General features: G+C 40.7%; 1 protein-coding gene across 6 annotated transcripts in view; it reads left to right on the plus strand.

Moving 5' to 3' along the window:
* The window catches only part of B3GALT1 (beta-1,3-galactosyltransferase 1), a 440,470-nt gene that overhangs the window by 123,173 nt on the left and 289,532 nt on the right, over positions 1-27,765 (plus strand). For 5 of the 6 annotated variants that reach the window (XR_016307968.1, XR_016307971.1, XR_016307970.1 and 2 more), the window contains exon 3: positions 20,324-20,470. The exons of the other annotated variant lie outside the window; for it this stretch is intronic. The gene's annotated coding sequence lies outside the window, so the exon portion shown is untranslated. The remainder of the gene's footprint in view (positions 1-20,323; positions 20,471-27,765) is intronic. 6 annotated transcript variants of the gene reach the window in all.

Consider the following 27,765-nt stretch of genomic DNA (forward strand, 5'->3'; position numbering starts at 1 on the left):
CGAACTCTTCACCCTGTACGTAGCACACTCCTGAACTCTTCTCCCTGTACGTAGCGCATTCCTGAACTCTTCATCCTGTGCGTAGCGCACTCCGGAACTCTGTACCCTGTACATCACGCACTCCTGAACTCTGTACCCTGTACGTAACACACTCCTGAACTCTGCAACCTGTACGTAGTGCACTCCTGAACTCTTCATCCTGTACGTAGCACACTCCTGAACTCTTCATCCTGTACATAACGCACTCCTGAACTCTTCATCCTGTACATAACGCACTCCTGAACTCTTCATCCTGTACATAACGCACTCCTGAACTCTTCATCCTGTACATAGCGCACTCCTGAACTCTTCATCCTGTACCTAGCGCACTCCTGAACTCTTCACCCTGTACGTAGCACACTCCTGAACTCTTCATCCTTTACATAGCGCATTCCTGAACTCTTCATCCTCTGTGTAGCGCACTCCAGAACTCTGTACCCTGTACATCACGCACTCCTGAACTCTGTACCCTGTACGTAACACACTCCTGAACTCTTCATCCTGTGCGTAGCGCACTCCGGAACTCTGTACTCTGTACATCACGCACTCCTGAACTCTGTTCCCTGTACGTAACACACTCCTGAACTCTGCAACCTGTACGTAGTGCACTCCTGAACTCTTCATCCTGTACGTAGCACACTCCTGAACTCTTCATCCTGTACATAACGCACTCCTGAACTCTTCATCCTGTACATAATGCACTCCTGAACTCTTCATCCTGTACATAACGCACTCCTGAACTCTTCATCCTGTACATAACGCACTCCTGAACTCTTCATCCTGTACATAGCGCACTCCTGAACTCTTCATCCTGTACCTAGCGCACTCCTGAACTCTTCACCCTGTACGTAGCACACTCCTGAACTCTTCATCCTTTACATAGCGCATTCCTGAACTCTTCATCCTGTGCATAGCGCACTCCGGAATTCTGCACCCTGTACATCGCGCACTCCTGAACTCTGTACCCTGTACGTAACACACTCCTGAACTCTGCAACCCGTACGTAGTGCACTCCTGAACTCTTTATCCTGTACGTAACACACTCCTGAACTCTTCATCCTGTACATAACGCACTCCTGAACTCTTCATCCTGTACGTAGCGCACTCCTGAACGCTTAATCCTGTACGTAGCGCACTGCTGAACTCTTCATCCTGTATGTAGCGCACGCCTGAACTCTTCATCCTGTACGTAGCGCACTCCTGAACTCTTCATCCTGTACATAACGCACTCCTGAACTCTTCATCTTGTATGTAGTGCACTCCTGAACTCTTCATCCTGTACGTAGCACATTCCTGAACTCTTCATCCTGTACGTAGCACATTCCTGAACTCTTCATCCTGTACGTAGCACATTCCTGAATTTCTTCATCCTGTACGTAGCACACTCCTGAACTCTTCATCTTGTACATAGCACATTCCTGAACTCTTCATCCTGTACGTAGCACATTCCTGAACTCTTCATCCTGTACATAGCACATTCCTGAACTATTCATCCTGTACGTAGCACATTCCTGAACTCTTCATCCTGTACGTAGCACATTCCTGAACTCTTCATCCTGTACGTAGCACATTCCTGAACTCTTCATCCTGTACGTAGCACACTCCTGACTCTTCATCCTGTACGTAGCGCACTCCTGAACTCTTCATCCTGTACGTAGCGCACTCCTGAACGCTTCATCCTGTATGTAGCGCACTCCTGAACTCTTCATCCTGTACTTAGCGCACTCCTGAACTCTTCATCCTGTATGTAGCGTACTCCTGAACACTTCATCCTGTACATAGCGCACTCCTGAACGCTTCATCCTGTACATAGCGCACTCCTGAACTCTGCACCCTGTAGGTAGCACACTCCTGAATGCTGCACTATGTACATAATGTACTCCTGGTATTTTACTATTTGATACTGTGAGATGTGCGTGATTGAGTTCCCGCACCGATTCTCTGAGAGAAAAAAAGCCCTTATTCTGACATATTCTATATTTTGAATATTTTATTTCACTTATATATATTACCTCTAGTGTTCAATTTTTGTTTAAAAAAAAAAAAGTTTGTATTTGGGTTTGGACTTCTAGCTTAGATAGTCAATTGAGTAAGCTTAGATATGGCTTTATTTGTTTTACGTGTGACATTCCTTTTGTTCCTTTTAGTCTATAAAAATAATTTCATTTGGAAAAAAAATTAATTGTGCAATGCACCAGAAACCTACATTTATCCTTGTGAAAATAGGATCAATCATAGACTAAAATTTGTACTTCATACCTACACTATCAATGGTCAAATTAGGAAAAATGCTTCTTTTGAAATATATTTTTATTGTTCCTTAGATAATGAAATATTGTTTCTAAATATTTGAAAAAAATCAAAACTGACAAAAGTAATTGACATTCATCATTGTTCCTTTTATATTTAATTAAAATTAGACATTGATTTTTATTCTATTAACATTTGGATACAATAGAATATTTAAAATAATAGAACAAAAGAAAACGGCTTGGAAAGAATGACGGGTCCCTTAATTTAATACTTGTATAACCTTTGGAGATTTCTGAACCTGCCAGCTAGTAGTCCGGCCCCTTCTTAAGCAAACTGCTCCAGCTGTCTCAGATTTGAAGGGTACCTTCTACAGATATGTCAGCTTTTTTCCAAAGATGTTCAGTGGGATTCTTATCAGGGCTCCTGGATAGCCCAATGTTTCATTGTTGGCGATTCTTGGGTGATTTTGAATACCCATGACTTGCAACCAAGACAGAGCTTTCTGATAATTGGCAGTACATTTAATTGCAGAATTCCTTGATAGTCTTGGTGAAATCAGACACTGATGTATCTTGCCCTCAGAGTTCAGCTTGTATCCCTTTGGAAGTTTTCCTTTGCTCTTTGCCTACCATTTGCATTATCCTTTCTTTTTCATTCTAGGGTCAGTTTTTCTCTTGCAGCCATGCCCAGGAAGGTTGGCTACACTGCCATGGACCTTAAACTTCCTAATGTTTGTAATTGTAGCCACAGGAACATTGAGCTGCTTGGAGATGGTCTGTTAGCCTTTACTTTTGATGGTGTGTAATTTTCTTTTTGCTCTCCTCAGACAATTCTCTCCTATGCTTTCTCTGCTCCATGTTTGGTGTGGTGCACACAATGATACCAAATAGGGTTACTACTTTTTTCCATTTAAATAGGCTAACTGACTGATTTCAGTTTAAAGACTTGTGAGACCATCTACAGAAATATTGAGTTTAAAATATCATTTATGATGCAGTTATTTAAGAAGAAGTATGACCAAAGCTATTTTGGCCATAGTCCTCCTGTGAGTCACAGGTGTACACTTAGTTCTGCACTTAGATTCATCTGACAGTGGACTGCAGCCCAGAGCCATCACAGAGTCTAGGGTCTGGAAGAATCCCAACAACAATGTCCAGATCCACCCAGATGCCTGACCTCCAGGTGGCTCATCCTCTCAATGCACCGCTGAGAGCCTGAGCCAGACACTCCCGTCCCTTCATAGTTGGCGCTCCAGTGATCACAATCGGGGCAGAGTACAGAGAGGAGATTGACAGTCACTGCTCTGTGCTCAGAGCAGACATGTGTGGTCCTTGATCTAGAGCTGGCAGGGGACAGCTGCAGCATCAAATCAATGCTGCATCTATATAGGTGTGTATAAATGTCTGGGTTTTTTTTGTTTGTTTTTTTTTAAACCCATACTTTTTTTGTAATCTTTTCTAGGGGTACCAACAAATCTGTAAGGGTATCTAAGACTATCTTTGTAAAATAAGCAATCATTTACCTCTTTTCACACTTTCTCTGCTTTACTCTGACATACCACAGGCATGCAGCTATACATGAGACATTTGCTTTTAATGTATTCACTTTTCAGGAGAAGTGAAGCATTGCTTCAATGAGATGTAAGGCTAACAACAAATGTATTCACAGCTGTGTATGTGTGTCAGCATTCATATAACTGTGTTTGGACCTGGTCATTGGCCACTTGGACTCCAAGTACCATGCTTTGGGAGGGGTGGTGGGAGTGTCAGATCTTTGCCCGTGCGTGTAGGTACTTAGTTCTTCAAGGTGGCTGGAGAGGGGATCATGGAGATGGAGGACCACTAAATACGGATGAGTGGAGTGTTTTTTTAATGCAGATTTAATTTGAAGATTTAAGGTCCAAAGCTTCTCTACTTTAAGGCAGAACTAAACCTGATGATTTAATGGTTTCCCAAAACAGTAACATTCAAGGCATGCCATAAATGATAACTGCTAGATAATTGTGCTCTCAGCTGAACTGCCAAGCCATCAAATGGCTGGTGTCATAACTGATTACATGCGCAACATCATGGCAAGCGCAGATCAAGCGAAGGTTAAGATGGAAGCTTCCTTGGCTGTAAAGGATAGGAAAGTTTAGTTCCACTTTAGGTGCAAATAAAGTCTCCTGCATGGCAGTCACTTTATATTTCAAATCTGTTCGGAACACATCTTTAAAGTACAAATTTCTTTTTTTTTTTTTCTTTTTTTAATAACCTGAAGGTAGAGTTGGATAGTCTCCAAATACAAAAGCCAAATCCAATTACTATGTGATGCACAAACCTCATAGAGTAATCAAAGTTTTTTTTATGTTTCTGACCAAGCTAAATTCTTTATCATTTGTATCTCACGTTTCCCCTTCCAGACACTGCAGCTCACAGTGGGAGGGTTTCAGTAAAAGAGGCAGTGCAGTCAATGCAGAAAGTAATCACTGGACTAGTTGTAGCCAGGTGCTGATTGACAAGCTACAGAAACCTAATTAAGCAGTGAATTTTTTTAAATCCCACTGTAATGCAAGCATGCACAGCCCACGTGACAGTCACTATAAATTCAGGAGCAGTGCAGCATTGTTGCCACAGCATTAGAGGATGCTCCTTTAGGTGGACCTCACTGTCAAACTCAACAGGTATTTTTGGGACTTTGCAAGGGGGCTAAGAGAAAAAGTGCAAATGCTTGCAGCACATATATTTTTTTTTACTGGAAAGGCAAAGTTCTACTTTATTGTGTCACTGACCTGGAACAAGCATTCATCTGATGCACTCTGCAAAGTGTAAACTCTGATCTTGCATGTTTTGCCCAGTAGAACAATTAGGATATAGATGACATCCCTGTAGCCTGCACCTTTTCAAACAGGTCAGCAACAACAGCTCACATATTTATGTCCTCTCCCCTGCAAGTTTATAAATTATAGTAGACTATGAGCACTTATTTCAGCACTTAGCCGTGATCTTGAATGATTCCTGGATTCCCCAGCTGTAGAAGAATGTCAGGACTCAGAACCCCCAGCGCGCCATCAGGGAAAACTGCCAACTTGTAAATCAAGAGAACTTACAGGAACAATAGGGAAGATAGCAGAAATAACTGCAGAAAGAGAGCTAAAAATGAAATATATGGGAACATTCAATATTTAATGTGAAAATAAGGTTGACGACCTCAAACAAATAAGCGACGCAGGAGGAGGAGAAAAAAGAGCTATATATATAAAGATTTGGCACATTCGAGTATGTAATTACCAGAAAGCAATTTGTAAAGTTGTATGAATTCTAATTAGCATAATGTCATGTTGGAGTTTTATAAAGCATATGCTGCTGAAATTGCCTGCTTGTAGGCTTTTGTACAAGAATGTTTTTGAAAGGCTCCGGTCTTAGAATTAGCCTTAGTAATAGAATAGGTTCATGATTCAGTTAGCTAGCAAGTGTACTTTACTGTTGAAAAAAGTTCTGTAGTGAGCTGAAGTTTTCCTAATAAACAAAAAACTTTCTAAAAAATATATTTTAGTTATAGGTGGAGCCTGGTGGGCTTAGCAGCCTCTGGCTTCTTCTTTATCTTTCATACTACAATTTTGCAATCTCCCTTCCATAATTACTGATTCTTTGCTTTCCACCTGGAAGTTTTGGTTTTTTTTTGGGGGGTGGGGGTTTGCTCACTTTTTTGGGTTCCCCCTTCACTGTACTTTCTGTAATATAGAATACATTAAATACTGTATCATTCAAGCAGGGGCGGACTGACCATTTGGAAACTCGGGCATTGCCCGAGGGCCCGGGGTCAGTAGGGGGCCTCATGAGATGCCCCTGGTACCTTTTTCATAGGCTTTTTTTAGTTTGGGCAAGGACACAGGGGCCCCATAATCCCTATTGCCCGGGGGCCCCATGAGTTGTCAGTCCGCCCCTGCATTCAAGTGTTGCAGATCAGGGAACTCAAGCAGAAAGGTCTCAACAGAGTCTCTGAGAATTATAAGAACACTTTAGGTGGTTTTAACTCTCTAGCACATGGGTACTCAACCTTATGAAGAGCGAGGGGCACTTAAGTGATTTGGCAACCGCTTGTGGGCCACAATGAACTGTGGGGTTTTACCACCCCCAAATGGCCAATGAGAAAGAGCCCTTACTGCCTTGAGCCCCCTATAAGGCTGCTTTCACACTGATCTGTGGGTGCTGTGCAGTGCAACTGTGGCTTTTCTGCGGGTCAGCTGCTCTGAGCCATAGACGTCTAATAAATCTTACGAATGTGGTGCACTTTCAGAAAACGCACCAAACCGTCAGGATATAATTGAAGTCAATGGCTCAGTGCACCTAACCCACAGGAAATCCACAGGTGCACTGCACCCACAGATCACTGTGAAAGCAACCTAATAGTTGTTCACCTTTTTATAGGCACTAATATGACCATTGCAATAGCTGTTATGCCCAGGGTATGTGTTGTTTAATACACTGAGCTCCATATCGTCTTGCAGCTGCTGCTGGCATCGATCTCCAGGCTGCTAGAAAGGATTAGAGGTGAAGTGCACTTAGTATCACTCTGCTTGGGACAGGAAGCATCAGCTTATGTGGCTCCAGGTCCCTCCGTGGCCACTTGCATATCTGCTGCCTGCACCTTCTCATTGCACTTTGATGCTTTGAGATGGCGGGTTGACAAGCCCAGTTCACGATCAACAGGTTGCATACGCTTCCTTGGTTTGAGGTCGTGGGCCATGTCAGAGGGCTGCACTGGCCACATGTGGCCCGCGGGCCATGGACTGAGCACCCCTGCTCTAGCATCTGCCAAAAACTTAAAGTAGAACTAAAGTCACAATATTTACCTACTCTCCAATGGTCCAAGGTTCACGAGTGGCACCAGCAACTTCTCCTAAGCTTCTTCCTGATGTAGGCCTCTGACCTTCTTCATTAGCCGACACAGCATTATTTATTTATTTATTTCAGGTACTTATATAGCGCCGTCAATTTACGCAGTGCTTTACATACATATATTGTAAATTCACATCAGTCCCTAACCCTCAAGGAGCGTACAATCTAAAGTCCCTAAATCACATTCATACATACACATACTAGGGCCAATCTAGACAGGAGCCAATTCACCTACCAGCATGTCTTTGAAGTGTGGGAGGAAACCGGAGTACCCAGAGGAAACCCACGCAGTCACAGGGAGAACATGCAAACTCCAGGCAGGTGGTGCTGGGGTTGGGATTCGAACCAGCGACCCTAGTACTGCCAGGCGGAAGTGCTAACAGCATGATGCAACTCCTGCACATGCGTAGGAGCACATCATCCAGGAATCATGCTGGTGATAAAAACTAAGCTGAGCATGTGCATCTCCATGTACATGCCACAGAAGACTGCAAGAAGGCAAGTAGGTTTGCAAACTTTGTCATTTTGCCCTTACCTCTGCTCTAAATGTCCGTTATGGGTGGAATGACCCTTTAATAAAAGAGCTGTTTATATCTCTAATATATTACCAACTAACAATTTTTTTGTTTTAAGTAAACATTTGGCCAGTCTGTGAATGTGGACATATGTTACATGTTAATGTTATTCTTAAGGGACGATTCTCACCACATGCAGTGTTGGAAATGCGCATTTTTTTCATACTTCATGGGAACTGCCCTTGTTAGACCTACCCAGGTGTCTTTAATTGTTTATGGCACCCAAATCTATCTAGGAAACTTGTGTGCATTGCGGCCACCAAAAGGCACAATTTTAAAACCCGTGCCTGCCGGACTTTTTGCATGTTCCCACATATTTGGAAGCCCTTAAATGAATAGGCTTTCAAAAACGCATTGTGTGGGAATGTGTGAACTCACACGTTGTGGTATGAGCCATCCCTAAGAGTCCTTTCACACTAAGTGCAGCGACTTGCAATTTCCTTCACCTGATCTATGCCAGTCACCACAAAAGTACATAGAAGGCAAGTATCTTCTATATCAGGGGGCAGCAACCAGTAGATCACGGACAGATGACTGGTAGATCGCGGTCTGAGCTTGCTGACCCTCCATCCCAGAGCATAAAACAGAGCGCAATCCAGAGCGACTACTTCTATGGTCAGAGCTGTAGTAGGGAGCAAGAGCTGCATAAAGCGAGGTCTCCTCTGTAGTGCTGGATCCTGTTCCCTGTGGAGTGATACCAATGGCATTCCACCTCTTATCCTGGCTAGCAGTCTCCAGAGTGGTGCCAGCAGCAGGATAAAAGAGATCTTCAGGTCAGTGTGAAGCAATATAATGGGCATAATAGTATAGTGCTCCTTTTACACTGATGTGTTTATTTATTACAGGTACTTATATAGCACTGTCAATTTACACAGTGCTTTATATATATATTGTACATTCACATCAGTCCCTAACCCTCAAGGGGCGTACAATCTAAGGTCCCTAACTTACATAATACACATACTAGGGCCAAGTTAGACAGGATCCAGTTAACCTACCAGCATGTCTTTGGAGTGTGGGAGGAAACCGGAGTACGCGGAGGAAACCTACGCAGGCACAGGGAGAACATGAAAACTCCAGGCAGAAGGTGCCGCAGCTGGGATTTGAACCAACAACCCTAGTACTGCGTTGTGGTTTACCCACACTGCGGGTGCAGTGCAGTGTACCGACAGCTTTCCTGCATGTTTCCTGTGCCTAGCCATAGACTTCTATTATATCTTGAGGGTTTGGCACACTTTCTGAAAGTGCATCATACCTGCAGAATATAGTAGAAGTTTATGGCAAACTGCAGCTAACGCAGTAAAGTCACAAATGTACTGTGCTGCACACGGGGTGCAGGTAAACCGCAGTCCATTAGTGGAAAAGCAGCCTTATGGGGGCTCAGAACAGTAAGTGTTCATCTGCATTTGCAGTTAGGGGGGTGGTAAAAGCCCATACATGTTTTTACCACCCCTGCTCCAACTGCACCCCCTTTAGCTGAAGTGGCCAGGAGTGTTCACATGTCACAGCCTCAGCAGGAGTTATATGCCCTGTCAAGGTTGCTGGGTGTAGCACCTGCCAAGTATCACCCATTCAAGTGAATGAGGTCACTCTGCAAGTGCCCTGCAACCATGTACAGTACAGCAAACAAGGGGTTAAAGCAGGCAATGTTGTGTTGCTTTCTCACCACCTGCTTTAACTCCTTGGACCCCGCAGAAGTATGCATTTGAGGGGCACTTGCAAAGTGGCCCCATTTATTTGAATGGTTTGCAAATGGCCACCAAAAGCAGCAGGGGGTTTAACTCTGCTGTGAAGCGCCGTTCATTGAATCTTCCTGTCAGTATATCCCGTACGGGCAAGCAGACATACTGGCATGTTTGCAAGGGACCTGAAAATGCTTTATAGGCTCCTGCAACCAAATAAAATAAATACACATTTTTTACTTGCAAAAAAATGTGCATTTATTATTTTTGGTTAAAAGGTGAACTTATCCTGTAAAGGACAGATTTTGGGGTATGTGGTCAGTTCTTTAGGGAGATTGATTAGTGGTGTTTTAAGGTTTCAGGTTTTGATTTTTTTTTTTTTTTACTAAGCATCCAAGTGGAAAAGTATTAAAAGCTTTTGAGACCATTTAGTGTGAAAACAATTTACATTATTCCATTTAAATGAGGCAATTAAGCTATTCTAATCATTTTGTTTTGCAACTCTCAGTGGAGTCCATCTTGGAACTCTAGTTTGAGATTTTCAGGAGGCTGTTTATTGCACACAACGCACATCATAATGCATTTTAATCTGTAGCCTGCAAAGGGGAATTAAAAGGTAGCACTTGGTTTTGTCTGGTTTCCATGAGATGTGTACAATGGGGGGGGGGGATGAGTTGTGTGGTGACAGTAACATCATTTTTTGGGCTTATAACTGACAGTGGAAGAACCATCTATGCCACTTTTAGCAGCCAATCAGTTCAAGCTTTAAAGCCCCACTCTGGACTGTCATCTCAGTGAGTCTTGGCACATTCTGATACCATCAACACTATATATACATAATGGTAAAAACTGGGACCACTGTGCAATTTGGGTGACCACAGGAGTTTTGTGACACATACAGACTTGTGCCTAGAGCAGTGTGGTTAGCATGGGCAGTATGGTGCCTCAACATTAGCAAATTCTGATAACATTTTCCAATCAGTTGCTAAATCCTTGTTACAGGATGGCAGGTTCGGATAACCATGCCCAGAACTAATGAATACCTAGACTTACTGATAGATGAGATGAGAAAAATTGAGAGGTATCATTCTGCTACATTTTGGCCAAACAAAATTTGGAGTAAATTTAGCAATTTTCGGAAAATACATTGGAGTCAATGGAGAAGGTGAAATTAAAGTATAATTAAAATCACACTACCAATACCTCTTGGGACTTTAAGGCAACAACCAAACATTAAACAGCTTTAAAATAATATAATTTTATTTATACATGTGTAGCACTTTCCTTGCAAGGGCCGTTGGATTTAATTTGGGCCCCCCTATGCTCTGCACAGCCAGGCAACACATTTTGCACACTTTGCACACTGGAGTCAAAGAACAGTCCTTGGGATTAGTTTTGGTATTTTATTAAGGGGTTAAGAACTTGGATGGGGTCTAGGAGTATATGGATGCCCGAGGAACTGCCAAACTTGAGGAAAAACTCTTTAGAAACTATGTACAAAAATGTGGATAGCAACAGTCTCTTTTTCTTGAAGAGCACCAAAGGCTCTTTCTGGTGTATCTGGTGTATCTTTCTGATGATTCCTCTTCTTCACCCAGCTGCACTGAGGATATACCCTGGGCAAGGGGGCCCAAGAGCTGTTAATTTAGAACAGTACCATATGAGAAGCTAGTTGGGTTTTGCACCTGACTGCTCTCTCCCCTTATCCGGCCCGGGCGTGTAAGAGTACTGTGCTATCCTATTGGCTTGGTGGGTTGGTGGCTGCCTTCAGGCCTTACACTGGGCTGGCTCCTTCCCTGCTAGACAGGCTATCACAACCCTGGGGCCCCCTCCCAGGCTCTACACTGTAGTCCTTAATCCATTTTCCACCAGACACTGCACACCTCCCCTAGAGTCTGCCATGCCCAGCCTTCTGCCAGGGGATTGGCCCTCAAGCATGCAGATCTGGGCCTCCTCCACCCCTCTTTCAGAAAGTTATAAGCTTTCTGGAGAGGTGGAAGGGCTCCAGAAGCCCTGACCTGATAGTTTCCTAGTCTGTCCTGAGGTAACCTTACTACCTCACTTTCAAGGAGACTCATCTCCAGGCTGCTACTCAACCTCTATCTAAAAAAACTTTAAAATAATGTAAATAACCTGGAGGGTGTTACACATGGTCAAACATGGGATACCCTAAAATATGTGGTTCCAACATGATATATTCACCATACAATATACATCATTCCTTATAAAATTTTGTTGATCATAGGTTCAAAACTATTTCTCATACAATATCCAGGTGGAAGCTCCAGCGCGGTTCGATCAAAAGAGTCCAGATCTTCTTCAGGGGGCATGGCCAGATATCATCTAAACAACATGATAAATCATCAAAAGAACAAGATTATACATCATAACAAAACTGCGGATACAATAACTCTCTCAAAATTATTTTTGTATATGCGTACAATCCACATAATGAATGAACATGACCGGAACCATTAAAAGAACAAACACTCCAGACCACAGAGCACCAAAGTGGACCAAAATACCTAACAAGAAACTCTCAATGAGTCATGTGGATCCAAGATGCTAATGGGGAAAGAACAAAAGAGCCACCAATCCTACTGCCAAAAATGCAAAAAAGGGAAAAATCATGTAATGTATATATGTAAACTCCTATGCTTCAAAAAGGACCACACAGTATAACTAAAAACAAAACTTTTTTCAGTTTTGGATGGAGGGAAATTGCAACAGCTGTCAGGTGGCCCTATTGAAATTCTGTCCTGGTGACAACCCAATATTTGTGATATTCTTTACTCTCAATAATAACAGTAAACAGAACAGATTCAGAGGGTGAATCTCCCTAATGAAGAGAGAGGTGGCAATAAAACCTGACTGGCATGTTATTCCCTCTTCCCTCTTTGTCTTTAGTTAGTCTTTATACTGGTGTTCACAATAGAGGTGACAGGACCATCATTTGTGGCATTTGTGATGACACCTGTGAGTTAGGGTTACTGAAGCCATTTTTTTTAGAAAAATTTAGAAAAATTGCAAATGTTTCACACTCTGAGTTAGAACCTCTGTCACATTTTTCTTGTTATCTGTGTACTCAATTGGGGAGTTTTCTCCTCATTTCCTGTTCTGTTGTCATTAGTACAGGCAGTGAGGTTAAATCTCTAGCAAGGACACAGACTTGTATATTAAAGCATTTTTTCAAATGACCATGGTTCTTAGCGTACAGTATATTACACTTACCCCCATGCAAAACTTGCTTAATATCTGGCCAAAATCTGCATTGCTGAAACCACCTGAAAACTGGACCCAGAGAGAGGTGAATATGGAGACGTATGAAAAGCAATACAGATCTCAAAAAGAAAATGATGGTAAGTTCTGAGGTCTACGACAATATGTGTTTTTTTTTTTACATTTATGGGTTTATTAACACTTTGCGGTCTATGTTTAAAACATTTGTTGTATGGATATGACAACAACTGTACACTTAGAATGAAAGTCGCTGTATTTGTTCAAATATATGTAGTCCCTATATAGAAAAAATGTATAAAAAAAGTATACTACAATGGTGGTATGACCGTCTGTGCTATTACTAATAAAATCCATGAACAATTAAAATTCTTCCTGTGTGGTTCCTATCTATGTGTACCAGAATAAATAGTGAATACATAAATCTGTATCAAAATACTGTAAAACCATGTACATAACAAAAACATGTAGATAACAATGTTACACCCACATGCATAGATTATCCACTCATAATAGACACATAGATCAACTCACATTCATAATAAGGTACAAAATGCACTTGTGAAATAATAGTGAAGACCCCTCTCTCATATACAATAGCAATCAAATGCAAGAAATAAATAAAACCTGCCATAAAGGCTAAATCTCAAAGTAATGGTCAAAACGTACTGGGCAATCAAAACAGTCTACACTAACATCTTGGGGTTTATTTACTAAAGCTGGAGAGTCCAAAATCAGACTCCCTTCTGCATAGAAACCAATCAGCTTCTAACCTCAGCTTGTTCAATGAAGCTTTGGCAATGAAACCTGGAAGCTGATTGGTTTCTATGCAGAACGGAGTCTGATTTTGGACTCTCCAGCTTTAGTAAATAAACCCCCTTGTGTCCTGCCACCAGCCAATATATGCGCTCACCTTTATTTTAGACCTATCGCCAGGTCTCAATGCACCTTCCCCCTTGTTGTTTGTATTCAGTATGTGGTTTTTTTAAAAAAAATATTGCGTTATGGATACTAGATGGATACTAGATGGTGTTGATATAAAAACAACATATATTAGAGAAATACGGTGACCTTTTTCCTAAATGTGCGAATGTTGTCACATCCTCACAACATACATAGACCTCTTTAGGCAGATTGGGGTTCTAGGCTTCCAGATTTCCTTTCCTTTAAGCAGATTGGGGTTCTAGGTTTCCAGAAATCCTTTCTAGCTTTGTTATCCTTTGGGTCTCCATCCTAAACAAAACACGCTTTGACTTCAGAAACCCTTTAATGCTGATGAGAGATACAAGGGTTTCATTAAAAGGCTGCACACATCAGTAGATTGATTCTTGGGTCAATCCTTCTATTAGTATAATTAGTTTAGAGCCAGACCTGTTTGCTGTAGGATATGTTCATGTTAATGTGGCACAGTGCGATGTGAAACAATTTGGGAAGTATTTTTGTGTACTGGGCAGCACTGCTCAATGTATTCTTCATATCCCTGGCATCACGGAGCACTTAGTGGGCATTAAGGACACAAACAATGTGACTGTGTACACTTTTGGGGCTAAAAGTTTGTAGACACATGACCATCACGTGATTGGGGGCTCTATATTAATGTACATAGTCTTAAAACAGGTAGACCAACAAGCTCATATGAGTGTGATGGCCATGTGCCCACAAACAGAGCGATGAATAAACCAGGTCAGCAAGTAGGATACAGTGAGATTCCACCAAGTAGGCAGTTGACCCTGCAATCTTCTATAGCTCTTTATGCAACACAATCAAACAAATTGAACATATACAAATACAACACTTGCTCACCGACTCATCCTTTTTTTTGTTGCTGTATTGAGTTTAGTGCATGAGTGAAAAAGAAACTCAGTTCTTCATTACTGTTTGTCTTCACTAATGCACCCATCTTTAGTAGTAATGGAATAGAGTGAAAGTCAGAGAGCAGGCACTAGAGATTAGGAAAAGCTGAATCTCATAGACACTTGATGGTTTTTCAAGATCCCCGGAAAAAAAGAAAATACAAGTGTAATACAACAAAGGGCTGACCGAAACTGGTGTAAATAGCATATGTGTGAGAATCAATATAGCAATGACTGCTCTTTTTTTCTTTCTTCGTTTTTCTTTTTATATCTGCACTCAGTAATGGAATATAGAATGGAATATAGATGGAACTTTAGATCTTATAGATAGTGAATCTATAGGGACATTCTCTCCAGATGAGAATGTATTACAGTCTGATATATTGCTTGGAATGACTTGGTTTTCTAATGTTACAAATGTTATATCTATACTTTTTGTTTCATTCCATAAAAAAAGTCCAATTTTCACACATATACAGTAACACCACTTAGGACCCCATCTGTCACACAACCCATCTAGTTTATAAACATTGTACATGGGTAAAAAGTAGATTTTAGCCTTGACTGACTTCCTTCTTTAACATTGTTCTAAAGGCAGAAGGTTGTTTATTGTAATGTATTCCATGCATTAAGGTAAAAAAAAACCTTGTGGCTGCAGCCCCCCCCCTTATACTTACATGAGCCCCATCTTACTTTAGCATTGTGCATGAGAACCACAACTCTCCCGGGTTTCTCTCTCCTCATTGGCTCACTCAGCAGCAGGAGCCATTGGTTCTTACTGCTGTCAATCACAGCCAGTAAGCCAATGAGGTGGGAGCTGGGGGGAGAGCTGTGCTTTGTGTCTAAATGGACAATGTCCATTCACAGCAGCATGGCTCAGCAGTAAGTGCCCCAAACTGTTAGCCTCTTGCTATGGAGGCACTCGGCAGGAGAAGAGGAGGACCGCCAGTGGGGGACCCTAACAAAAGAAGAGGATCAGGGCTGCTCTGTGAAAACCATTGCACAGATTAGGTAAGAATAACATGTTTGTTGTTTTTTTTTTTTTTTAAAGGAATTCCAACTTTTAGAATCACTTGAAAACAATTTCCCAGGATTTTGTTTCCTATTTTTGGTGAAGCGTTGGAAGAGATTCTGCCTTACCTTTGGAATGTCTAAGCTTCAGCTTGATTGTCATTACTCTGTTATGCCAGCTGATGGTAGGTAAAATTGTAGCTTGCAGTACTTATAATGTGCAAACTAGGTGGGGTCAGTACCTTGAGTTTATAGTATTTTTTATAATTTGTATAGTATTTTTTCAAATTATATTGTGACCAGAGAGATTGTGGACATTTTCTACAATTGTGTTGTGCATATTGTTGGGCATACATGACTAATTTTACCCTATAAAAAAATCAAGCATGGTTTTGTACCTCCAGTTACTTGAGCTTCCTTATTGGTCCAGTAAAGTGATGGTCGGCCTCATTGACTAGTAAAGGGTGAGGGAAAGCTCTGTTTTTAAATATCAACAGTAAGCATACCATATGGCAAAAATGATTTTGCAAAGGGTTGTATTCCTCCTATAAGCACACTTATACAATGGGTACAAATATTTAAGTATGTCATATCACATTCTTGGATATTTTTACCTATAATACAGCAAAGGTATTTGCTGCAATGTTTATTCCAATCTATAACCAAAAAGAATATATGCATGTACATGGGTAAAGTGAGCACCATTTGTTCATATAGCAGCAGATGCTTAGAAATACATACAGGAATTCGGTATGCAGAATAGAATAATGAGATGGTGAAGAAAGAGTAGGAACCCAGCGTTTCGGTAGTGTTAGAGCCCCTTTCTCAAGAGCCTCCTGCCTGGCCCTGTTTTTACAGAGAGAGATTTGTGTTTCATTTCATCTGCCTATATTTCTATGTCTTCTGATAAACTTAACTGATCGTTTTTCAGTGACCATTGCTAATGTATCTTCACCATATGCTCATTTTTAATTGCTCAGAATTTTTTTATCAGTTTATGTTAACCCCAGTCAAGTCATGACAACAAAACCAGTGCTGTTTAACCTTTGAGCTGCATTCATAACCAGTGAGAGCTGACAGAAAGATCTGATCCAATATTGTGTCAAAGCGCTGCAAAATGGGAAGAAACTGGGTAGGTTTCCCAGTACTACATATGTTTATATGTTTTCAGTGACAGCATAGTAGCTAATATATTACAGCACCACTTCCTAAATGTGCTTGTTCTCTGTGTCCTCTACAATGAATATTGCATGGCTGCTTGGGAAAAGCAAAGGGTAAAATATGACTTTTCAGAGTAGCCTCACCTGCTCTTAGCACAATGAAAAGATCAGGTTATGTATGCCCTTCTGTCTGTTGAGAATTTCTTTTGGCAGGGCTGCAAATGAAATTTTAGCATTGTTATGGAATAAAATGTGCATGTCTATACAAATTCCTAGTCTTGATGTTTCTTTTGTAAACAGCTGAAAGGTTTTGACGTTTTTTTTTTTTTTATCTGTAAAAGAAAAGTGTAGTATGATGTATATTACATTTTATTTCTACACCTCAGAAACTCTCTCTTCTGTTGTCCTACTTAGAGTAAAGAAGTGTTAACGATTTTCTTTAATGACTATTATGTGTTTTTAGAGCATTTATCAAAACTCTACAGTAGCAATGCTGTCTCTCTCAGCCATTTTTCATCAATATTTAAACTGGTTTTTTTACTCCTGCTTCCATACCTCCCAACTTTCTGAGTTGGGAAAGAGAAACACCTATTAGCAAAAAGTATGTTGGCAATGGACAACCCCCCCCCCCCACCGTTATATGGAGAAATAAAAATAACAAACAAAAAGTGACCGGTTAAACCCATAAGCTCTTTTTTGCCACTAATATTGCTTTGTGTTGATTTTTAACATGTACAAATGTAGAAATTGGATGAGGTTTTTAGCACCATAAAACACGTTTTTGATAAATAGTGCCTTTTGTATACAGCTATAAACAGTACATCAGACCAAAATGAGGGACAAATGAGGAAGAGAGACAGATTACTTGTTATAAAAGAGGGGCAGCCCCTTCAAGTTGGGAGCTATGCTGTGTCATCTGTATAATGGTAGGCATGAGCCAAGTCCTCCTTCAAGTTCCATGGATCGTCTAAACTACATTTAGATCAGCCAGAAAATTAAATTTGATCTGGCGGGATTTTTGAAGTGCAATATAAACCAATAATTAATACTGATAGCAAAGTTTATTATTCACCAATCTTAAAAATGGATACAAATCTATACATTATATAAACATTATTAACATAAAAACACAGTTATCTCAGTGTTAGAACATATATGCCTTTTGATAGAGCATTTTTAACTCTCATAGCAAGATAAGATGTTTTAGTCCGCAAGTTCAACGCATTTCCTGGAAGAAATCCACTTCATCAGGAGCTACAAATGGAGCAAAAGAGCATTTCTGAAAATTCTCCAACCCCCCCTCTTGGGAAGGCAAGCTCAAAAGAGGACACCATGCAGGCCAGTCTAGTTAAGTTAGGCTAGATGGAATATCTATATATTGAACCTAAATCCTATCCAACAGGGAGGCTTGTAGAAAGATTGTGTTGTTACCCTCTGGGGGACCACCATGGATAAATTGAAGCAGGGCAATACGTAAGTGTTTCTAAAAGTCTGCCCTGACTCTTCCTCCCCAAAGGCCACAAACTGAAGGTATTTCAATATCACCAATGCATGTCCCAATTAAAGTCTAAAAATCAAGGGAAAAAAACAAGGAAAAAACCCCTCCTTACCGGACCTAAGTTTGGCTCCCCCAAATCGAATGGCTTAATAGTAGCACTCTGTTGCTTAAGTTATGTTGGCTTCCAGCCATAGATGTATTTCAAAGTCCCATGCAAGTGACATAATGGATGGTACTTTGACCACTGGGCATTGTGGTCAGGAAACCTCCCAATTATGACTAAAATTGAATGCTTACCTTTCTTTAATTTTCCTTTCCTGGTGCCGGTCCATGGCAACATACCTATGGTTGGTTGCTCCGCCCATAGGTATGCTGCCATGGAGGCACCAGGAAACTGGAAAATTGAATACTTACCTTACCGTAATTTTCCTTTCCTGGTTCCTATCTATGGTAGCATACCTATTGGTGGAGCAACCAACCATAGGTATGCTGCCATGGAGGCACTAGGAAAGTCTTTTATCTGTAAGCCTTGTGAAGCAGTTTCCTTTTACTCTACCCTATCATAAGTACTGCAACACATGAATGCATAATTTATGTTAACACCTGACATTGCCTAAAATTATACATTGTGAGGTAGGCTATTGGGTACAAAGATTTGTAGGAAGACAAAACTTCTATGGTTTGTGACATATGGGAAAAGAGGATCTTTTTAAATGATTCGAATGTTACAGGAAACTAATTTTGGATTGGAGATGTCTGTGGGTGATTGGGGTTAAAAGTACAATTTTGTGATAAAGAGTAAACATTGCAAACAATATTGCAAGCTGCAAATGTTCTGTTCCAGCTGCATATGTTATGCTTGCCAACATTCCACATCCAGTCATGAAACAAATTCGGCCCTATTGAGCCTTGATCCACCAGCTGTGACTTAACCCCCTTTGACTTTTTAGATAAAGCCCAGCACATCCAATTTACCATCACTCTCCAGATCTGTTTTTTTGTTATTCTTATAAGTAGTAGAATCTGTACACAGTGGGAAGCAAGTTTTCCTTTAACCAGGCTTTTCTTCTTTTCTCAAGTTATTGTACCCTTAAGCAAAATAGAGATTTGAGCATTAAAATCTTGGCTTTATAAATGATGCTTACCAGTTGGTGGCTGTACATAGAAGAATATAATCATACATATTTTAGTTCCAAAGAGAGAAAACCCCTCTGGAGAGCCCATATTCACCTTGTCAGCATATGTTCTATTCAGTGTTTTGGATGGTAGACTGTACCTCTTGTCTGTAATAGGTAGAACACCATGTTTAGCATTTACACTGCCCTCGGTACATGTGAATGATGTGCCCTGTCATACGAGCTTCTGCCCTTTATTGGCAACATTGCTATGTGATTACACTAGTGAGAATTAGAACCCGAATGTGCTGTTTGAGAAAGGATGTTTGCTTAATCCACGGAGCCCCATAGTCTATCCTTCTACAGCCTGCAAAGAGGAGATGGCTGAATGTTACTTGTCCTACAGAGATTTTTGTTATGCCTCTAGGAAAATCTTGTACCCTCTGTTGAAACACCAGACTAACAATATATGCAGAGTGCAGTAGATTAAAGCAACCACTCCGATTTCACTCAAGTGGTCTGAGTATATTCAGTATCTAAACAGATATAAACATATATGTATACTATACCTTTTCTTTTGGGGGGGGGGGTAGGTTATAGATAAAACCTGGAAATATTGGGAATACTATATTAGTCTTTTAAAGTGATAGTAAACCCAAAACCTCAGAACAAATTATTAAATTGCAGCTCACCAAATCTTAGATGTAGCGGTTGCATTAATGTTCTCTTTTTTGTTTTGTTTTGGGTTTTTTTCCCCTTTATTTTCACCTGGTGATCCAGCCAGTATGTTTGTTATTTTCCTATGCACCAAGTCGCAGTTAGAGGTTTGAGACAAACTATTTACCACCGACAGGGGTGCTTACAATGGTCAGCTTTTATGTATATATGTAAAACATTTATCCCAAAAATTAAAAACAAATGTTTGCTGTAACTGCTTAAAAAAATGTTAGCTGGAGTTCAGCTTCAATTTGTTCGTCAAACCAATCTAAATCTGTTACTCTAACACTACCCTCTCCCCAGGTTGACAATGCATCCTGGATGAAGTAGTAAAGCCAACACCTTTGGACAGCAGCAGACACCCTAAGACAGGAAATGTGTTACTGACAGGATCACCAGGTGAAATGAAGGAAAAAAGAAAACTAACACAGCCACCACATCTGATGATTGGTAAGCTGCAATATATGACATTTTTAGTTTTGGCTTTAATACCGCTTTAAGATATGACATGCTTAATTAATAGACTCCTTGCTGGTAAAACTATTTTATGTTTATTCGTAGCAGTTTCAAAATGTCATAAAACATAATATAAATACAATACAGACATTTGGTGACATCTTTAATTGTTTGCCTAAACCCCATCGACTACATTTCCATGTGTAAAAAGTATTATTTTTACACAACATCTACACATGTGCAACAATGATGGAGACACATTTATACACACAAATGTGCAATAATGCTTACATTTTGTATAATGTTTACATACATAATGTCAGTGAAGTCCAGGAGCTTTCTTTATATGAAAATCACTAGTATCACATGTGTGCACCCTGCCAATATTCATAGGGTGGGGGAAACCCAGACAATCGTAAGATGAAAGGCATTCCCATCATATCAAAAATCTAAAAAAAGATCAAAAGTGCTTGCCAGTAGCTCAACTCTGGTTTAAATATAAGGTCTCTCCCTTAATATTTAATTTGATGGAGTTACAGTGAAGGAAATAAGTATTTGATCCCCTGCTGATTTTGAATGTTTGCCCACTCACAAAGAAATGATCAGTCTAACAATCGAATGGTAGGTGTATTGTAACACTGAGAGACAGCATAGCAACAAAAAATTTAAAAGAAATGCATGTCTAACACATTATGCACTGATTTGCATGTTCATGAGGGAAATAAGTATTTGATCCCCTATTATTCAGCAGGATTTCTGGCTACCAGGTGTCTTTCATACAGGTAACAAGCTGAGATTAGAAGCAGTCTCTTAAAGGGAGTGTTGCTGATCTCCTTTTGTTACCTGTATAAAAGACACCTGTCCACAGGAGCAATCAAACAATCAGATTCCAAACTCTCCACCATGGCAAAGACCAAAGAGCTGTCCAAGGATGTCAGGGACAAGATTGTAGACCTACACAAGGCTGAACTGGGCTACAAAACTATCGCCAAGCAGCTTGGTGAGAAGGTGACAACAGTTGGTGCAATTATTCGCAAATGGAAGAAACACAAACAACTGTCAGTCTCCCTAGGTCTGGTGCACCATGCAAGATCTCACCTCGTGGAGTGTCAATAATCACGAGAACAGTGAGGAATCATCCCAGAACTACACGTGAGGATCTTGTCAATGATCTTAAGGCAGCTGGGACCACAGTCACCAAGAAAACAATTGGTAACACACTACACCGACAAGTATTGAAATCCTACAGTGCCCGCAAGGTCCCTCTGCTCAAGAAAGCACATGTCCAGGCCCATCTGAAGTTTGCGCCTGAACATCTGAATGATGCAGAGGAGGACTGGTTGAAAGTGTTGTGGTCAGATGAGACCAAAATCGAGCTCTTTGGTATCAACTCAAATCTCTGTGTTTGGAGGAGAAGGAATGCTGCCTATGACCCCAAGAAAACCATCCCAACTGTCAAACATGGTGGTGTAAACATTCTGCTTTGGGGGTGTTTTTCTGCTAAGGGGACAGGACAACTGCACCGCATCAAAGGGATGATGGACGGGGCAATGTATCATCAAATCTTGAGTGACAACCTTCTTCCCTCAGCCAGGGCATTGAAAATGGGTCGTAGGTGGGTGTTCCAGCATGACAATGAACCAAAAGAGATGGCCAAGGCAACAAAGGAGTGGCTGAAGAAGAAGCACATTAAAGTCCTAGAGTGGCCTAGCCTGTCTCCAGACCTTAATCCAATTGAAAATCTGTGGAGGGAGCTGAAAGTTCGAGTTGCCAAACGTCAGCCACCAAACCTTAATGACTTGGAGAGGATCTGCCAAGTGGAGTGGGCCAAAATCCCTCCTGAGATGTGTGCAAACCTATTGGCCAACTACAATAACGTCTGATCTCTGTGATTGCCAACAAGGGATTTGCCACCAAGTACTAAGTCATGTTTTGTGAAGGGGATCAAATATTTATTTCCTTCACTGTATAGTAGCCCCAATATAAAACAGGGTTGCAGCACTACTAGTGAGATAAGTCTGCAGAGTGCATTGTAGGGGTTCATATATGTTTTTATGGGTCATTTATGTATATCAGAACGAATACTTTTATCACATTGCAATGCAGCAACTGACTGCATTAGGTTTCAATGGTTTAAAATGATTCCTGTGCTAAAACAAATGCATTGTAAAGTCAGAAACCGCACAAATGTGAAGATGCCCTTGTAGTCAGCGTGTTCCTCATTCTAATAAACGGCCGTCTGTGATGTCCACAACCTCCAGTCAGAATTTAGATTACTACTGTAATTATCTAGTGCGGCTGTAAATCTTCCTTTTTGCTATAACTAGACAGTGGAAAAAAAGGCCCGCATTATGACTGAGGGTGGTATATGGCACACCATATACAGTAGCTTCATAATCGGCATTGCTGTTTTACCTATTTCATTGTGACAAAAATTATACAAAGTGTAGATACATATTAAACAGATCTCAGCTGTCTTTTCCCAATTAATACATACTGAAATTATGTGTGATATTAATCTGGATGCTTGACTGCCTCTGGCACAGGCAATGTCCACGAGAACGTCTCCCTAGAGTAAGTCACTAAGAGAATTTACTAAGATGTGCTGTCTAACTGTCCGTGAACATTATTTAGGGATTGAAATCTATATAATTATTTAATGATTTTATGACCTGAGCTTGGAATGAAAGACAGTGACTTCTATTTAATGTGTTGAGCAATAACATAATGGCACTAGAGCAGTGATTCTCAATCCTAGTGAGACCAAGGCCTTATATTTTCTTTCTAAACCTTCCATGCTCCAGCAATAAAGGAAACAAGTTATATAATCATACAATAAAAGAATGGGAAAGCAAAATATGTATGAAGACTCTGGATGGGGCTGGGTGTCACTGTGGGAATAGAAGTTCTGAAAGGAGTTAGGGGATTCTTCAGCAGACTTGCTGACTTTGTAGGGAATGCAGTTTGAGGAGGTCTTGTTGGAAACTGTTGGGGATCAAGTCTCTCTTCAGGATCCTGGAGACTTTATAGGGGCACTGTGGGAGACTGGAGGGTGTTGTAGGAGGTGGATGATACTGTTGGAGGTTAGGGTCACTGTGTGGTGCAGTAGGCTGGGGGACACTTAAGGGGGATGGGTGGCAGTGTGAGATTGAAGAGCACTGTGGGGAGGGACACTGTGGCCCACTATGGAGATTTCAGAGGAACTGTGGAGCTGGGATTCACTCTGGAAAGTACTCTGGGAGGTATGGGGATCTGCAGCTGGCTGGAGGTCCAGTAGGAGAGAGGTCACTACCCAGCGGGTGAGAACCACTGCACTAGAGTTCCAATGAGTAAAAGCCAATGAAAAAAGAGATGGATTTTGTGAATAGGAGATAGTGTTGGGGTCTGTTACCAGAATCCAGTTCATAATACAGTAATGCGTTGTGGAACTCCATACTAACACCACAGAGTCCTGATCTCAACTCAACTGAACAACTTTGGAATGAACTAGAATGACAATTGCAAGCCAGGTCTTCTCACACAACACCAGTGCCTTTCCTCACAAGTGATGTTTTGGCTGAATGGGCACAGATTCCAGACACCCTCCAAATTTTTGTAGAAAGCCTTCCCAGAAGTGTGTAGGCTGGTATAACCACAAATGGAAGGCCAACTCCATGTTACACCGATCTTAAATGATATGTCAAATAAGCTCATATAGATGTAAAGGTAGTTATTTTATTAACTCACTTGAGATATAATAGAACCTTAATAGTAGCACACTAAAGTTACCAGGACATCTTCACCAATGTCATGTATGAAATCAGGTGTCATCACCAGTTATTGTCAAGGATGCCAATGGTAGTTTTTAGTAATAGGTACAGGTACAATATAGTATTGCGGTACGTTCTGATTTAATTATCTTTTTCACCCTTTCTGAACTGTGTGTGTGACTGGAGAAAAGAACATCTTTTGACAAAATACATTTTTATAATGGTCAGGGAGAACCGTCAGGGAAACCAAGAAGGCCACATGCTTGATGGCTTGGGCACAAGTGAGCTCAACAATGCTAGATCTCATCTCTGATTCCATGCTCGTGTCAGAAAACCAATACTCACCACCTTATATCTCTTTCACTGGAATTTTAATGACATTGTTTTCCTGAGAAGTTATTTACACCTTTCCATAAAATTAACTCCTCTATAGCAATCTTCTGAACAGCATCATCGGAAATGAGATGCAGGGTTAACTGTGGGGCACAGGCTTAAGAATTAATTCATTGGTACAGTAGTTTCCGCTGTTGTTATCAATGCTTCTGGGCACTTATCTGGGGGAATCGTGTGATAATTAGAACTGCCATGTTGCTTAAATAATTTATGGTATATGAAAAAGCAACTGTGGCTCTTTATATGGCAAGTGAAATAAAATGTTCAACACGATATGCAAGTTTGAAAAAATGTGTCTGGTGCTACAATGATTAATGGTCTGTACTCATAACATTACTTCTAAGATAGATGAGAAAACCTGATTGCATTTGTAATCTTTACCCAATGAAGTTTTTTCCCCTTGAGAGTGAGGAAAAGGATGATTTGCCCTTTTGAGGATTAAGAAAAAGATTAAATCTGAATATGATTGTAGCTGCTTAGACTGTGTGCGTCAGGTTAGCATGACCTGTTGAGCAAGTTGCCATCTATTTAAGAAAGGGATTAAAATAATTTTAAAGTAATTCATTGCTATTAAACCAAGGTGGGCAAAATAATGCAGAATTTCATAACCTGCAAATTAATTTTTTGACGTAATGAGGAAGTTAAAGCAGTATTAAACCCAAAAGCAACCATTTATTATATTGCAGCTTACTGATTCTTAGATGTGATGACTACATTAGGTTTCTTTTTTATGATTGCTTTCATTTATTTTCTTCTGGTGATTCAGCCAGTAGGTCTGTTGTTATTCAACATAACATGCTCTCCTGCAAATGTGTCAGTTAGAGTGTTGAGGCAAACCATTTACCACTGACAGTGGTGCGTACAGTGATCCGTTTTTATTTGTTCATGTAAAACCTTTATCCCCCCAAAAAAGTGCTGTAACTGCTTATAGAGTATCAGATGGAGTTTGGCTTCAATCTGTTGGTGTATTTAAATCTGCTAGTACAACTAACACTCCCCCATACTAACAATGCCTTTATGGGTGTAAACACAATCAGTGTAAACAAAGAGAAAAAATCTTCAGCACCCCCCCACAAGTAGTACAGTATCACTATGGTGACACTGTACTGCAAGGGTGACAGTATGTTTAAAAAATAAATACATAAATAATAATATAAAAAAATAAAATAAAAATGTAAAACAAATATTTGAAAGATTTTTGGTTATAAACTAATTTGGGTTTTTTTCTTTACTAAAAAGATAGCTGAATACATTTTGCCAAAATTTATGAAGAAAGTTTATTGATTTGCAAAATTGTATAAGAAAAACACCTTTTTTTAACATTTTTGGACTTTTTCATTTATATAACAAAAAAATAAAAATCCCAGTGGTAAATAAATACCACCAAAATAAAGTTTTGTCTGTCTCAAAAAAATGCTAAAAAATTCATATGGGTACAGTGTTGCATGACCACGCAAATGTCATTCAAAGTGTGATAACACTGAAAGCTGAAAGTTGGCCTGGGCAGAAAGGGGGTGAAAGTGTCCGGACTTGAAGTGAATAAAATAAAAAAAAAATAAATAATTAATTAAAAATCATGCTGGGGGGACCCTTTAAACTACCTGCAAAGTTGTACATCTGTACAATGTATAGAACCTGCCGCGGCAGGACTGATATTTTTTTGTAAATTATATTTTGATATATAAAAAAAAAACAGCGTGGGGTCTCCCCCCCAATCCATAACATACCCTTTAGGTCTGATAGGAAGATTAGGAGGGAGCTCACAGTAAAAACCTTTTCTTTTAATAGTGCGTGGGGTTCCCTTAAAAGCCATACCAGGCCCTTCAGGACTTTTAAGGAGAACCTCACCTCCCAAAAATGGGGGGGGGGGGGAGTGTGGGTCCCCCTAAATTCCTACTTCATCTGAGCACAGGCCAGGAAAGGGGGCACCAACAAGCGCAGGTAGACCAAGAAAGATTGCAGCCACTACTGCCATAAGAATTGTTCGGGATAGAAAGAGAACCCATAGGTAATGCCAAGAGAAATACAGGCTGCTCTGGAAAAAGACAGAGTGGTTATAGCAAAGAGCACAATATGACGATGCGTGAACAAATGTGAGCTGTATGGTTGAATTGTTTGAATATGTTGAATTTACTGCGCCAATGCCACAATGCCACAAAAAAGCCCAGTTACAAGATGCCCGACAACACCTTGACACACCTCACAGCTTCTGGCACACTGTAATCTGGAGTGATGAGAGAAAATAGAGCTTTATGGTCACAACCATGAGCATTATGTTTGGAGGGGGTCAGCGAGGCATATAACAACAAGGACACCATCCCTACTATAAAGAATGGTGGTGGCTCACTGATGTTTTGGGGGTTGTGAGCTCTAAAGGTACGGAGAATCATGTGAAAATTAATGGCAAGATGAATGCAGCATGTTATCAGGAAATACTGGCAAACAATTTGTGTTCTTCTGCATGAATGCTGTGCATCTTTTCTGGCCTCCAAAGCATCAGATCACACCAAGATGTGCCAGTAATGGCTTGTTTACAAAGCTTGAAACTGGAAGTGACTGATATCAGACAGTAGGAGGAACGTCATCCGTTCTTCCCACTGTGTCTCAGGAACAGGATGCCTCTGGACGCATCCTTACCAGGCTCTCTAAACGCACAGCAGAGCCCAGTAAAGGCGATGGTGTGGGGGGCTTCCACCACTTGTAAAACTATTCCAGTGGCTCTTTAGCCACTTGGATTACTTTTACAAGACACAGAATCGCCGGCAAAAGAAAGTGACATCTCGGTCATTGCTGCAGCAATGACCGAGATATCACCCTACCCATCCAAGGATGTTCAGGTACGTCCTATAGATAGCAGTGGTTAAAGGTGAAGGAGCTGCACTAGGAAACTGGCTAGTCAAATTTTCTAGCACAGAGGTGTCAAACTCAATTTCATCAAGGGCCACATTGGTATTATGGTTGCCCTCAAAGGGCCGGTTGTATCTGTAAGACTATGTATGCAGAGTTCAGAAGTAAGCTATGTACATAGTGCAGAGTTCAGGAGTACACTACCTACAGAGTGCAGAGTTCAGGGGTGCGCTTCCTACAGAGTGCAGAGTTCAGGAGTGCGCTACCTACAGAGTGCAGAGTTGAGGAGTGCGCTACCTA

The sequence above is a fragment of the Staurois parvus genome, unplaced genomic scaffold (assembly GCF_062004578.1).
Source record: "Staurois parvus isolate SC_StPar_1 unplaced genomic scaffold, SC_StPar_1.0 ptg000031l, whole genome shotgun sequence".
NCBI classification, from domain to species: Eukaryota; Metazoa; Chordata; class Amphibia; order Anura; family Ranidae; genus Staurois; species Staurois parvus.